This window comes from Desmodus rotundus, chromosome 3, assembly GCF_022682495.2.
Source record: "Desmodus rotundus isolate HL8 chromosome 3, HLdesRot8A.1, whole genome shotgun sequence".
In the NCBI taxonomy this organism is placed as follows: Eukaryota; Metazoa; Chordata; class Mammalia; order Chiroptera; family Phyllostomidae; genus Desmodus; species Desmodus rotundus.
In genome coordinates, this window is record NC_071389.1 from 165,370,007 (window position 1) to 165,384,900 (window position 14,894).

At 39.4% G+C, this 14,894-nt stretch overlaps 1 long non-coding RNA gene across 1 annotated transcript in view; it reads right to left on the reverse strand.

The window, feature by feature from the left end:
* Positions 1-10,749: 10,749 nt before the first annotated feature.
* Positions 10,750-14,894, reverse strand: part of LOC128780574 (uncharacterized) — a 60,436-nt gene continuing 56,291 nt past the window's right edge. The window contains exon 3 of the long non-coding RNA XR_008426488.1: positions 10,750-10,822. This is a non-coding gene — a long non-coding RNA (uncharacterized lncRNA). The remainder of the gene's footprint in view (positions 10,823-14,894) is intronic.

Below are 14,894 nucleotides of genomic sequence, written 5' to 3' on the forward strand. Positions count from 1 at the left end.
CAGGACAATTTTTAGAAGGTCCCAGCACTGAGTTACAATTCAAAGATGTGATACAACGTGTTGTTTTGTTTCTACCCCCAGGTTTGCAACACGACCACGGACAGGAAACACGCAGACACCTTCCTGGAGGAGTGTGTTACCGAGTCCATAATGAACATAGTGAGCGGCTTCTTTAACTCCCCGTTTTCAGACAACAGCACCAGCCTCCAGGTAACCTCGACAAACACGTGCCAGGGCATTCCTTCACACAGAATTGATTTGCCTCATCCGAGTGGGGAAAACCTCTAGTCTGGTCCCGAAGTCATTTCCTACACTTCGGAAGGTCACTGTTCTGTCAGATTAATTTGCTATTATCCTGTCTGGGTTTACCAGGTTTCGTTTCAGATAAAGAAGCCCCATCCTCAAGTTAATTTATTCTTGCTCTCTCTCTACACATAATGGGAATTTTCATATTGTTTATGGACTGTTTGCCAAGTGGTGAAAGAAATGACACAATTCTTTAAATAGATAAACCTTTCTTCTCAATAATTCCACTTTAGTAATTTATCCTGAAATAATTGGCAAGGATTTATATGCTATGATTTTTAAAAAGCATTTTTTTAAAGAAAAATTAACATTTAAGTCAGTGAATTTTGAATAAAGCAGCTTTTCCTTTCTAATGGGGGTTGACTTCTCCCATCAGTTAAAGGTCTGAAAAGAACCAAAGATTCACCGCCCCTGAGCAAGAGGGAATTCTGCCAGCAGGTGGCCTTCAGCCTTCAGTCTGGGACAGGAACCACCCACTGACTTTTCCTGAGTCTCCAGCCTGATGGTCTCTACCCTGCAGATTCTGGACCTGCCAGCCTCCATAATCCCATGAGACAATGTCTTAAACCAAATCTCTCTCTTTGTGGATAAACATCCTCTTGGTTCTGCTTCTTTGGAGAACTCTGGTTGATATACCAGGGTATGAAATTACATAAGGGTCTGGGAGAAAGCACCAGCCAATGATAGGAGGTGTGCCCCTTTCTGGAGGGTCTTCTATGTACACATGCTTCAGGGATGTAGCTGGGGTGCTGGAGACCATGGGATATAGATGATCAAGAATTCAGAATCTGCTCTGGCTGGTGTAGCTCAGTGGATTGAGCATGGGCCTGCAAACCAAAGGGTTGCCAGTTCGATTCCCAGTGAGGGCACATGTCTGCGTTGCAGGCCAGGTCCCCAGTAGGGGATGCGTGAGAGACAACCACACATTGATGCTTCTCTCCCTTTCCTTCTGCCTCCCTTCCCTTCTCTCTAAAAATAAATAAATAAAATCTTAAAAAGAAAATAAAATCCTTTAAAAAAAAGAATTCAGAATCCCAGCTCTGAATATCTCTCTTCACAGCCGTCTTTACTAACCACTGCATGTGCTTGTAGCGACCTTTGAGAAATAATACACTTAAAAATAATGATATCTCTGGCTTAAATGACATAGTCTCAACCTCCTAGTCTAAAAATGTGCTCCCCGAGGATTTTAATTAGTAGATTGTTTTCTTCCTCAATCAATAATAATAGCCAAGGGAATAATTTATGTAAACTGTAGTTACCTGGAATGAATGTGGAACCACCAAAAGCGAAAAAAACAGCAACTGTCCTCTGTAATGTGTTGTGCTGTTTTGAGATGGTTTTGCAGAGATCTGTATGAGGAAAACTATAAAATTCTGATGAAATATATAAAAGAAAAACTAAATAAATAGAGAGACATTACATGTTCAGGATTAGGATGACAATATTGTCAATATGTCTGTTCTTTCCAATTTGATATGTATATACAATACAATAACAGTCAGAATTCCAGCAAGGCATTTTGTGGATATCAACAAAGTGATTCAAAAAATTATGTGGAGAGACAAAAAACTTGCTAAGTCCACAATGGGGAAGAACAGAGTCGGAAGACTCCCCAACTTTAAGACTTACTGGGAAGCTACAGTAATCGAGACGGTGTGGTGTTGGTAAAAAATAGACAAATACATCAATAAAAGAGAATAGAGAGGCTAAAAGTAGAACCACATACATACAGCCAACAGGTCCTTGACAAAGGAGCAAAGGCAATACAGTGGAGCAAAGATAGTCTTTTTTACACAAAAGGTGCTGGAACACCTGGACACTAACATGTCCAGTTGTTATGTGCTGTAGTTATATAGTTATATAGTTATAAGGTGCTATTTTTATGTGAAGAATATAGAAGTTTTTTGAAGAGGAATTCTGTGTCTCTGATTTTGAATTTGATGGATGTTTTATAGGTTTAAAATATCGTACTGATGATGATAAGGAAGAAATGAAGCTCGCAGTATTTGGTGGGGTACTGCATAGAGCTATGCAGAAGCAAATGACACCGTGCCATTCCTCAGTCTTCTGAAAACATTGCTTCAAATTTATTAGAAGAAAGATTTCTTTCACCAGCGTTATTTTCATAGTTTTTCTCCTTCCAGAAAGTGAAAATAAATAAAACGCGTTTCCTTGAGGGAACTTCTGTATGAGCAGGCCCAGAACACACATGCATTGTAATAGTTCTGAGAAGAGGTCGTTTGAGCAAGTTCCTCTGACAGATACATGAGCATCGGTTCTTATCAACGTCAGAGAACAGCCCTCCCAGAATGCCTGCGGGATATGCCCACTGTGTGGGATATTCGCAGCTACTGCGTAGACTTGATGTCACCCATTCCTCCCAACACACATATGTGGTAGGTGCTTGGATCTCTATTTGGCGTTTAAGTAATTGGGGCTCAGAAAAATTAGGTCAATTACCAAAGATCAAATAGCTAGTGAGAGTCTAGTGCTAAGACCAAGCATTTTCCTTCTTACACAACCTCCTCCCTTCCTGGCCTGAAGTGTCCGTGTGTGCGAGTCTGGAAGATATAAACATGCTGAAACTAACTAGGCATTGCCCTTTAAATTTTGAGTGAGTGTTCCCTTTATAGAGGTCCTTCATTGTATGATTTATGCAAGTCCTCAGATCTAGGAATAATACTAACAATGACAACCATCCTCCCAAAAATGATTTCTTATATTCTTGGGTTAGTTTAGAAGGCAAAGCTTCTAAATCCTTGTCTTGCAAGTAGAAGTCCCTATCCAAATAACTATACAATGAGCTAAATTAATTTCCTAGTTATTATACTAAGACCAGATTATTCAGTTGTTATTCACTTATAAAACTGTTAATTATCACTAGTATTGATTATTTTGTTTATGAAATGAAATAAGTGCACTAATGCCTGGAAACAGAAGTGTTGACTGGGTAATCTCTGGAAATTATTTTAAGACTTCAGTTAAGGATAATGTTTTTCTCTTTATTAAAGAAATAAAACAAAGAGGCTGGTTACTTCAGAGGGAATGTATGGAGTTTAATTTGATTTCAGCAAGGAGGAAGAAAACAAACAAGACAAAACTAGGTCTTCAAAAAATTGTTTTACATCAAGTGTATTTGCTATTTTAAAAATATAACTCAAATTTGGCATATATAAATTAGAAGACCGTGGCTCCCAAGAGATTTTGACTCTCATGTGAAAAGTAATTGCATGAGGAACAGTATAGAGACTTTCAGCTTGTAACAGAGTTGCCAAATCAAATAGAAAATAATAAATAGCAGTTTCCTTGACTGTTCCGCAGAAGCCCAGTGTAAGACGACATACTCTTAGATGATCGCTCACATAGTAATTAGCGGTGCCCGCTCTCCAAGCCTGCCTTTCCTCCACACCAATGCTTGTGACATTTCCCCCACCAGACTGCCTTTCTTATTACTAGCTTCATAGACAACTCGTTATCAACATCTTCCCTGACGCCTTCCATAAACCCCTCATTTAGAAGACGTTCTCTCTCTAGACCCTGAACTTGCAGAGAATAGCTGATCTTTTAAAATCACATGATCCGTATTAAGCACTGATTGCATATTTTGTTAGTTATGTACATATCTTAACTTCTCTATTTGTAAACTCTTAGAGGGCAGGAAATCTCACTTATATTTCATCTTATTTCTGATAATAACATACAATTTTCAAAAAGGAGGTGTTAATACCTACCTTAGTTATAAGGTGCTATTTTATAAGGTACCTTATGAATAAGGTACCTTATTTCATAAGGTACCTTATGAATAAATGACTATGTATTGAATACTATTTGCTACCAATATTTTTCCAACTTGTCACTGACACATGAAATGTAATTATTAGTGATACATTTCACTGACTTAAGCACCGTAGACTTTTCCATAAAGGCAAATAGTCCAACATTAGACAGTTATCACTTATTACTTATGTGAATATATATGGTCTGGGACAGTATGTGTGTATGTATATATAAACATTGTCGGGAACATCATGTGGAAGTGAGATTTTGGGAAAGTAGGAAGAGAAAGGTTGCTCAGAGGGGAGATGGGATAGAAAAAAGGAGGCAGAGCCTTCTAGAAGAGGCAGGGGCAGGTCTGTAGCTCTGCTTTCTCTAAGCCCTGCCAGGTATGGGTGTCCTCACTAAAGAAGTCCTCTAAGAAAACATTTTAGTAGTTTTTTGTTCTGAAACCTAATTCCAACATGAATTGTTCCAATCTAAGGCCTTCCTGGAACTTGGTGAGTATTGGCAAGTTTGATTGCTTCAAACCTGGTCAATCGTTCATTCGGAAGCAACTAGACCTAGGATTTGTCTCCACCACATTAAAACATGTGTCATCCTTCCATAAATCTGTGGCAGGACACAGTTGTTATGGCTGCCTTGCCAATTAAGCCCATTTAGGGCATTCTAATTGAAGTTCCAAATAGTGGCATCTGGTCTTAATCATCTTAATCTCTGGTCATTTTCCTGAAAGGCCAAAGGTGGCCAATTCATCCTCAGACTGGAAATCAATATGCCTCTAACCTCATGTGGCCCAGATTTTATGAATAACATCCGTGGTTTAATTCAGTAATATTCCACCTTGCTTTGATTCTTGGATAAATAGAGATCATTCTACACGCTGCTTCCCAGATGGTTCTGTTTTTAGCTGGCGTTCAGCAGTGAGCCAGTAGCCAGTGCATTAGAATAGACCTGGAGAAATGCTCTCATTAGCACACTGTCAGGGATCATATCTTTGTCATCAGATGCCGCTTCAAATGACTCTGCGCAAGGGGAGGTTCTGCCAGGTGAGCAATGACAGGCACCTTCTTCTTGGGTTGCATAGCCTGAAAGATTTTCCACTGAACAGAAGTTTCAGTAATAAGTTAATAGAATCTTTCTGATGCTGGTTTATATTCAGGTTAGACACACGGGATGCTGCTGCTCACCTCTTAGATTCTACAGTCAGCATCATATAATCCTTACTGCACGTTCTTCCCTTTATTCCTTCTATTCTTCATCCATCAATTCCTCTGAATTCTTGATGCATTTCAAAGCACATAACAAATATAAGTATACTCCTTCCTAAATGCTTCAGCATGCTTTTCTTTAACTAAATTTCAAACTTTGTTTACAGTATTTTTAATGACATAATTGATAAACAACAAAACTTGCAAGTTTTAAGTAAATATTTGTTAAGTTTGGACATATGAATATATATCCATGTAACCCAAAACATCTATCAAGATATAGAACATTACCCTCACCCCAGAATCTTCTCTCATGTCACACTGTTACCGTTATGTGTAATGTTAGCTAATGTGTAATGTTGTACAGTTGTTGTAGTTGCCATTCATTAAGTTGAGTTTCATTTTATTACTTCTTTGTTGGGACTTTTTTTTTACTATGAATAGTTGCTGAGGTCATTAAATAGTTTTTCTTCAACAACTGAAATGATACTATGTTTTTTACCCGTTTATTTTATTAAGGTTGATCCCACTGATTGAATTTTAGAGTCCACTTCCTGATGTTAAACTATACTACAAAGCTATAGAAATCTAAACAGTATGTTACTGGAACAAAAACACACTGCCAATGAAACAGAATCGAGAGGCCAGAAATAAAACTGCATGTGTACAACTATTTATCACAAAGGAGCCAAGAATATACAATGGAGAAGAGAGAATGTCTTCAGTAAATGATGTTAGGAAAACTACACAGCCACATGCAAACTAATAAAACTAGATCACTCTCTTATACCATACAATAATATTAAATCAAAATGGATTAAAAACTTGATTTCAAGACCTGAAACCACAAAACACCAAAAGAAAACAGGTGGCAAGTTCCTTGAATTATGTCTTAGTAATGTTCTTGTGGACCTGACTCCAAAGACAGGGAAAACAAAAGCAAAAACAACCACGTGAGGCTATATCACACTAAAAGCTTCTGCACAGCAAAAGAATCCTTCATCAAAATGATGAATGGGAGAAGATATTTGCAAATCACACATCTCTTAAGGGATTGATAACAAAAAATATAAATAACTCATACAACTCACCACCAACAAAAACAAAAAACCCAATTAAAAGAGGAATTAAATAAACATTTTTCCAAAGAGGACATAGAGATGGCCAACAGGCACATGAAAAGATGTTCAACGTCATTAATCATTAGGAAAATGCAAATCAATACCACAATGAGATATCACCTCATATCTGTAAGAACATCTATTATCAAAAATACAAGAATACGTGTTGGAGAGGGTGTGGAGAAAAGGGAACACTTACACACCACTGGTGGGGTTGTAAATTGGTGCAGCCACTATAGAAAACAGCATGGAGATTCCTCAAATAATTAAGAATAGAACTACCATATAACCCAGCTGTTCCATTTCTTGGTATTTATCTCAATGCTATGAAAACACTAATTAAAAAGATAAATGAACTCATGTTTATTGCAGCATTATTTATGATAGCCACGATAGAGGAAAAAAACTTTAGTGTCCATCAATGGAGGAATGAATTAAAAAATTTGTGAATGTATACACAATGGTATACTACTTGGCCATAAAAAAGGATGAAATCTTGCCATTTACAACCATATGGATGGATTTTGAGAGTGTGATGCTAAGAAATACAGGCAGAGAAAGACAAGTATGTATGATTTCACTCATGTGTGGAATCTAATGATAATTTAAAAAATATATAAAACAAAGCAAAAAACCAAACTTATAGATGCAGAGAACAGATGGGTGGTGACCAGATGGGAAGGGGGTTGAGGGGTTGGCAAAATAGGGAAAGAGGGTCAATTGCGTGGTGATGGGTAGTAACTAGACTTTTGGGTTTGATCTCTTTATAGTATATACAGATGTCAAATTAGTATTATACACCTAAAAACATATATAATAAAAAAGAAAATGAAAGTAAACCCAAAGTGAGTAAAAGGGAAAGAAGTAAATGTACAATGTACTGTAGTGACAGAAAGCAAATCAATAGTTGCTTGGACTCAGAGTTGAGGAATATCGATCATGAAGGGACAGCAGAGAAGATTTTAGGGTTTGAGAATTTTCCTCTATTTTTAGTGTAGTGGTGAGTATATGAATATATATTTATCAAAACTCATTGAATTTTACACTTGAAATGAGTGTGTTTTACTGTACATAATTCTGACCCATTAAATTTGATTTAAATTTAAAAAAATCAAACTTTTGGAGAATATTAAGGAATATATATAAAATTAATAGCAAAATAGCTGTACCTAGGCGGTCTTCAATAATTTTGCTCTGTGAATGATGCTCATACATGTGCTTCATTGTGAGTGGATATTTCTGAGCTAGTTGGACAATTCAGAATGTGAAGCTTTCTTTGATTACTAAATATTTTTTGGTAAAAATTGAGAGGCTCCTCTCTTCATCCAAAATTAATCCAGAAATAGGGAGAGAAGGTAAGGGAGGGCGCTACCGCGACTAGAATCATGTCTTCATGACTTTGGGTAATGTGCCTCACTTCTACGCCCTTCTGATCCCAACCCTGAGACAAATACATTACTTAGAGAAAAATTCTCAGTCAATTCTGATGTTGGCCTTTCATTGTTAGGAGTGCTTTCATGGCAAGTAACAGAAAATTCACCCAACAACTGGATTATGAAAAAAGAGTTTATTTTCCCCCTCAACAAGAAAATGTAGCAGCTGGTGATGGTTTAGCAGCCCAAAGATATCATGCCTGGCATTTCTGAAGTTCTCTTGACCTTATCTTCATTTGCACACTGCTACTGCTACTGCTTTGGACATCAGGTTCATGTTCAAGTCATGATGTGGCATCGCCAACTATCACTGCCCCCTGTTCTTCAGATGACCCCAGCAGACTTCTGCTTTAGTCTCTGGCCAAGGATGTGATGTGACCATCTCTAGCTGGAAGAGCGGCTGGATAAATCAGCTTCTATGGAAAGGAGAAAGTTAGTTCATAACGGGTGTCGGCTAACCACCCAGACTCCCTCACTAGGTGCTTGAGAACTTCTTCCTTAATGGGTTTTTTCTTCTTCTGCACAGTTAGACCTTTATTCCCAGGAGGACTTACACAGCTGTGGGAAAAAGAGATATTCTACCTGAAAAGAAAAAAAAAAGATCCCAGGTAATAGTGAGAGCAAATCTTAACTCTACATGTAGTAACTTATTTTAGGAATCTGGGAGGGCTAATTAATTTCCTCCCTAATTCTTCATCCACTGTTTATGCCTGAATTTCTTGTTTTGTCCTTAATAATTCATTTATTCTAATTAACACACAGAGAATATCTCTGGTGTGACAGTAGAAGATGTCAAACAAAAGCTTTCAATTACCTGTGAAGTGAGGAGCTGCAAGTAGATTTTAAAGAGGATTAAGGGAAGCATTAAGGTACTGAGGTGTGCACTGTGGGAACCAAAGGCAGGTTTCATTCCCTTGACAATTTTGTTCCAAACGAGTCCTTGCACGTCTGTAATCCATCATAATGGTTTATACATTATCCATCCCTCTCGTAGCCAGGAGTTGAATTGGATTCTTTGCTTTCTTTTTCAAGAGAGCAGACATCAACCAGTACATGCCCCTAGCTTATTGCCTGTTATGCTCCCAAAGAAACCACAGTGCTTTTCCTTGCTAGTCTCAAAATATGCTGTGCACTTTCCTGCTTATGTATCATTGCTCAAGCAGTCTCACCCAAAGTGCCCTCTTTCTGTTGTTTTTCCACTGAAATCTTGCTCATTAGTCATTGCTATTTTCATATACTCCTTTCTTTGTTCATCCCTGTTACAGTTTATCAGTTGGAGTTTCTTTGGGGGGCACTAACCACATGCTACCTGGCATGACAGAGGCTGTGTTACAGACCTACTAAACCTTAAGGTCCTTCATCTCAGAGAGTGACAATTAGCCATCTCTATACTACCTTCCATGACACCCTTCATATTACAAGCACTTCATTTTTAATCTATTTGTTTAACTTCCATTCTATTGTAGCCTAATTGTAGAATTACTCTGTAGAATAAATGAAATAATACTGTGCCTTGAAAAATCGTTGGCCTGAACAAATTGAAAACCTTCTAAATCCCCTCCAGCATCATCATCAAATGGAACGTGTACATTTTTAAAGGAGCAGCTCACTTTGACACCTGTGTTTGAGTTGTTGCTGTTGTTATATTTTAGATATATCATTAAAATCATCAATAAAGGTCAGTATTCTCTAGAATAGACAGAAAGAAAGAATTCTGAATATTTAACACTAAAATATATAATGGGCAGTAATTTATTTAGATAACTTTCTCAAAGAGCTAAATTATTAATCTTGGTTACTTCCTGTGACTGGTGTTTGTGATGTTATTGTAGCAATTCCTCCACTTGGTGATAGCCAGTAGCTGAACTGGATTCTTCTTTCTTTGCCAAGGGAGTAGATGACTAAATAAGACTGTGGTGTTTCTATATAATAGTAATAACATGTAATTTTTTTTGGTAGGTCATTTGCTCCAGGAAAGAAGTTTCAAAGTTTAGGTCACCTGTTTTTCCCTGAGAATTAACTCAAAACAGATCCACGCTAAATGGAAGAGCCATTCTGTCAAGAGTTCTCTGACCAATGGCCAAAGAACTATTGGCGGGTCACGGGTTCCGAGGGTCACACCAAGACTCATCACCCCCAAGCCCTGCTGATGTCTAAAGGTGTTGCCAATACACCAAATGGAGACCAGCCTGATCAAATCCTTATGAACGGAACATCACTGGGAGAATGTTACATATGTAGAGAATTTAATGCAAATAAATGGTAATTTCCACTTTTTTTTCAGTTAGCATGTCTATCCCGAAACAAACAATTTCAAGGGACACAGGCTTTGTAAATCGATTCCTTTCTTTTTCGTTCCTGATGCAGGGATTTGTCACCCACACAATTCAGGAATTCTGTAATTTTCAGGACCTGAATTCGTCTTAGGCTAGATCTAAAAAGTGGCTAATGATTTTAACAAAGTCTAAAATTATTCTTGAATCAAAAGGATACTAAACCGAACTAAAGGATAAATTTCACCCAAGATTTCAGAGGTGTAGGGGTGCTAGCTCACTCCTCTGTCACTGTCCTGAGACAGAGTGTGAGTCCGCAAGGAGACCCTAGAAGATGTCAAATGAAGGGAGCAGACGTCTTAGGTCACTCCGAGAATTCAAAATGAAACTGAATGCTGCTCACCTCCACCCAGAAATAAGGATCTTCCAATTACAACATTTCCATCTAATCTTATTTTCAAAATCCTAGCCTACAAATACTGCCTTCCCTTTTCTTCTCTTCGTTCAGGGTTGGCTTCCCCTCAGATCTGTCATGCTGTCTCATTTCAAGAAATCAGGACTCCTTACCTTCTGAAGACTGATTTACTATTTGAGAATGGTCTTTCTTTTGCCAGGGTGTCAACAGATTGTCCAAGACTGTGTTTCTGAAATAGCTGAAGTCATTTTCAGGCCAAACTCCATAAACATTACTTTTTATTATCCTAGAAAGAACCACAAGACATTAGTCACTGCTAGTTGCATTCCTACACTATGAAAGACTTTTATTATTTCTGTTTCTATATTTCCGAGTGTGCCCCAGTTTTCTCAACATTATTTAGAACAACTAGTTGTGATGTTCCTAGGCTGTCATCCATTCTGTACCACAAAACTTCTGATAAGCTCAGTGGACACTTTGGAAGTGCCTGGTTCGGAGTCAGCTGGAGCTTTGTGCATTCTTTACCTCTGGTCTGTGGTCCGTGGAAGGGACCACAGACAAAATGTTTCAGTTCTTCAGTCGCCAAGGCACGTAAGTCTGGGAATCCACCAACGAGGACCCTTGGCTCCACCTTCTACAAGTGGCCATTCTTGTGAGCAATCTCCTTGCACTTCATTGTGGTGTCCTTGGAAGGCCCTCAGTAAGGCCAACCCCGTAGTGACAAGAAAATGTATCACCTTAGTCATCTAAAATACCCAGTAGTCATATAGGACATGTTATATTCTGCCTTTTCACACTTGCATTTATATTGTGATTATTTTTAATGTTCTTAGATATTTTTAAAATGTGAGATGATAGTAAATAATATTTTAAAATATAACTATATAATTTATGCATCAATTTTTTAAAATTTTCATCTTTAGATTTGTTGTTAGAGCTTTGCTCTGTTTATTATTTTTTACTCTCACCTGAGGACATGCTTATTGATTTTTAGAGAGGGAAGGGGGAGAGCGAGAAGGAGAAAAACATCATGTGAGAGGGAAACATTGATCGGTTGCCTCTCACACACACCCAGACGGGGGACTGAATCCACAACGCAGGTGTGTGCCCTGACAGGGAATCAAATCAGCGACCCTTCCCTTTGCAGGATGATACTCTACCAAGTGAGCCACAGTGGCTGGGGCTTTTCTTTTTTTTTCTGTTTTAAACATAGCATTACATTAAGCATCTTATTCTCAATGTGTTTTTTTGGTTTATTTTTGGCCTTACTTTGGGTTTGAATATCAAAGTACTAACAGAGGTTTGTTAACTTTACCTCCTCTCATCATTTTCCTGAGGCTCTTTGGAGTAGAATTGAAAACAAAATAGAGGCAAGGAGTTCCTGGCTTTGTAAGCAGCTGTCTATTGGTTCTGCTGAGCAAAACTCGAGAAAGGCTGCTGGGTGCTGACTTCCAGACCTGGCTCATCTGGCACTGGCAAAGGAGAGGGTCCCTCTGCACAGCAGGACAGGCCTGAGTGTCTACGGCTTTGTGGAGGCAGTGGAGTGAGCAGTCAGCGCTCCTCATTTTGAACTCAGAAGTGGAAACTTCCTGGGATCTACTTTGTCTTAAAGGGGCTTAACACCCTGGATCGTAAACTGGATGCCGTTTGACATAAGAGTGAAAGCAGTTTAGACAATTGGTCTTAAGGCTGGTCCCCCTGCTTTTCCACCCTACTGGTCTGTGAGGCCATCTCACACTTCCTCCTGGTACTTATATTCATTTAGATGGTTATTACTGAGTGCTACGAATCCATGTTCCTCTCTATGTCATCTCACCTTTTAACGATACCTCTGACACCAGCTCACTTCCCTGGACTACCACTGATTTCAGCCATACTTGTGATGTGAATTCAACACGACCTTGGAGTTGCTTTGCTCGCACACATCCCACTCCCACAGTGCATCAGGTGTCTTTCCTCCTTCTGCTTCATGTCTTTTTCCACCTCTGCAGGAGCCCAGAAGACGTTGGTTGGCCCAAGCATGAGCTCAGTCCAGAAATTTAAGGTAGTTCACTTTTGTCAACAAGTATGGAATGAGAGCTTGTGGTTAAGGATCACAGTCTCCTATTCTTTGTCCCATGAAGTGACAATTCTAGGACATGTTTTGCCTGCTTCTCTCGGTCTGTTCATTACCCACAGTAGAGACTTCCCTCAACGTTTCCTCAAAAGTTCTCCTCTTCCTTCCTTGTCTGACTCTGCACATTATTTCACCCCTGTACCCTGGAATCATACCCCAAATGTAAAATCCAGGTTCTTGTCCGAGCCTCTGCTTTCGGGGAACCTTAATCAATTCAGTTGGTAGAGAAATGGTCCTTAAGAGATGGTTCTGAGAACTGGACCATGGGACTGGGTCACTCAGCCTTTGGGAGCAGTCAGATGGCATTAATGGTGATAAGTGGAGATGGCTGTAACTCCTGGCAAGCTGCAGCATCACAGTTACCAAAATGTCCACCTGTGTTTGATTCAGAAGAGCTACAGGTATATGAAGTGATGGTGTATAGCCGGGGCCAGCTCGTTGTGAAGCTGTTGGCTAAGTCTGATCCATTGCCTAAATAGGTACATTAAGTTTTTTTTGAAACAGAGCCACGCACTTTAATGTATGTGTGGTCCGTGGCTGCTTTTATCTTAGGACAGCAAAGTTGAGTAGTTGCATCAGAGACCATATTGTTAGCACAGCCTAAAATATTTGCTATGTGGCCCCTTAGGGAAAAAGTTTGCCAACCTCTAGTGTAAAGCATGGGTGCATCTCAGCAGGACTGGATGTCATACTTATTGGTTACCTGTTTATCTAGGGTTGCCTGAGTCATGGTACTGATCCCTGAGCAAAGCTACAGCATGAACTAACTGAGATAAATCATATCCTGCAGCCATGAGTCTCTGAGATGTTTGGGGACAGCTGGAAGGGCTGAATAGAAAGTATGTTTGGGTTAATACAAGAACTACTATTAGAAGCCATTTAGATAGAGATAAAAACCTCACAGGAGGAATAAACTTGGCCACTTTGTGGCAAATGACTTCCTTACGGTGAATGAAAGAGTCCCACGTCTTTTCCTTTCGAATCCCTTCCTGTGTAAATAAGGATGGGTAAGGGAGGAGTCTTTATCAAGACTACTCTCCGTCCCAGCAGTGTGGCTCAGCTAGTGTACTTATGTGGAGGCGGAGACACTTGATTTAAAATGTGTGGCAATTAGCAAGTACTACAATATCCACGGCGGATTAAAATGTGGGGTCTCTGGAAAGGTCTGGTAAGAGACTCACAGCTTATACCTGTAGGGATCTGAAAGAAGGCTATGCATTTCTGGCAGAGAATTCTGCACCACATGAGAAGCTGGTCCTGGTGTCACACCTAACCCTGGAAAAGACTAAGGGTCAGGTCTTACATCAAGCAAGTTACTATAAACCCAAGCTGCCCCAGCATGAGCTAGATAGCACCAGGCCCATGCAGCAGCAGGAGTGGATGGGCACAGAAGCAATGCACTGTGCATACCTTACGTTGCTTCTGGCAAGTCCAGAAAGCACGAGTAAATTCTTTCAATTGGTATCCCAGGCTCCTATGACACCTACATTTCTTTAAAAAATGCTTCTTCCTCAACTCCCAGCATGCTTCATGGACGATTTCCTAAGGCCATTGGAAGGAAGAGGAAGAAACTTGCGACTAATTCACAGATAAGTTTATGAAAATGTTCTAGTTGTAAAATAAGTGCTATAGAACTATGGCCCCCCTGAGGAATGTCCTGAAAGACAGTGGTGGGGCAACCCCCCAAGTTAGAAAATCTTTTAAGTGGTACACTTGGCAGCCCTTTTGTGGTTAGAGAAATAGCTCATGGTAAGAATACACAGAATTCTAGCCAGTGGCGAGAGGCTAGGAAGGAGCAAGATCCAGGAAAAGGAGATCTGGGTAAGTGGTATGAAAATAGAATTTTTGGGGGGAATGGACACAAAATATGAGGACTTTGTATTAACATTAAGCTCACATAGAGTATCCACTACAGAGAAGTCAATCAATAGGCAGACTAATACAGTAGATGTTAGTCAGTCTCTACCTTTAGGCACATCACTGTTTGGACAGAAGACCCATGAAGGAAAGTGTGGTGGCAGCGATGGAAGTTCTGCACGGGTCTAAAGCACAGGAGCCCTCTAATCAAGACTGATTTAGCTACTGCCATGCCTGGGTATCCAATCTGTAGGCAAAGAGGCCAACACTGGGCTCCTATTATGGTACAACCAACTTTCTATTTGAAAGCAAGTTAATTGCATTGGATCCTTTCTATCCTAAAAAGGGCAGTGATGTATCCTTAACAAAATTATCTGTGCTAGAT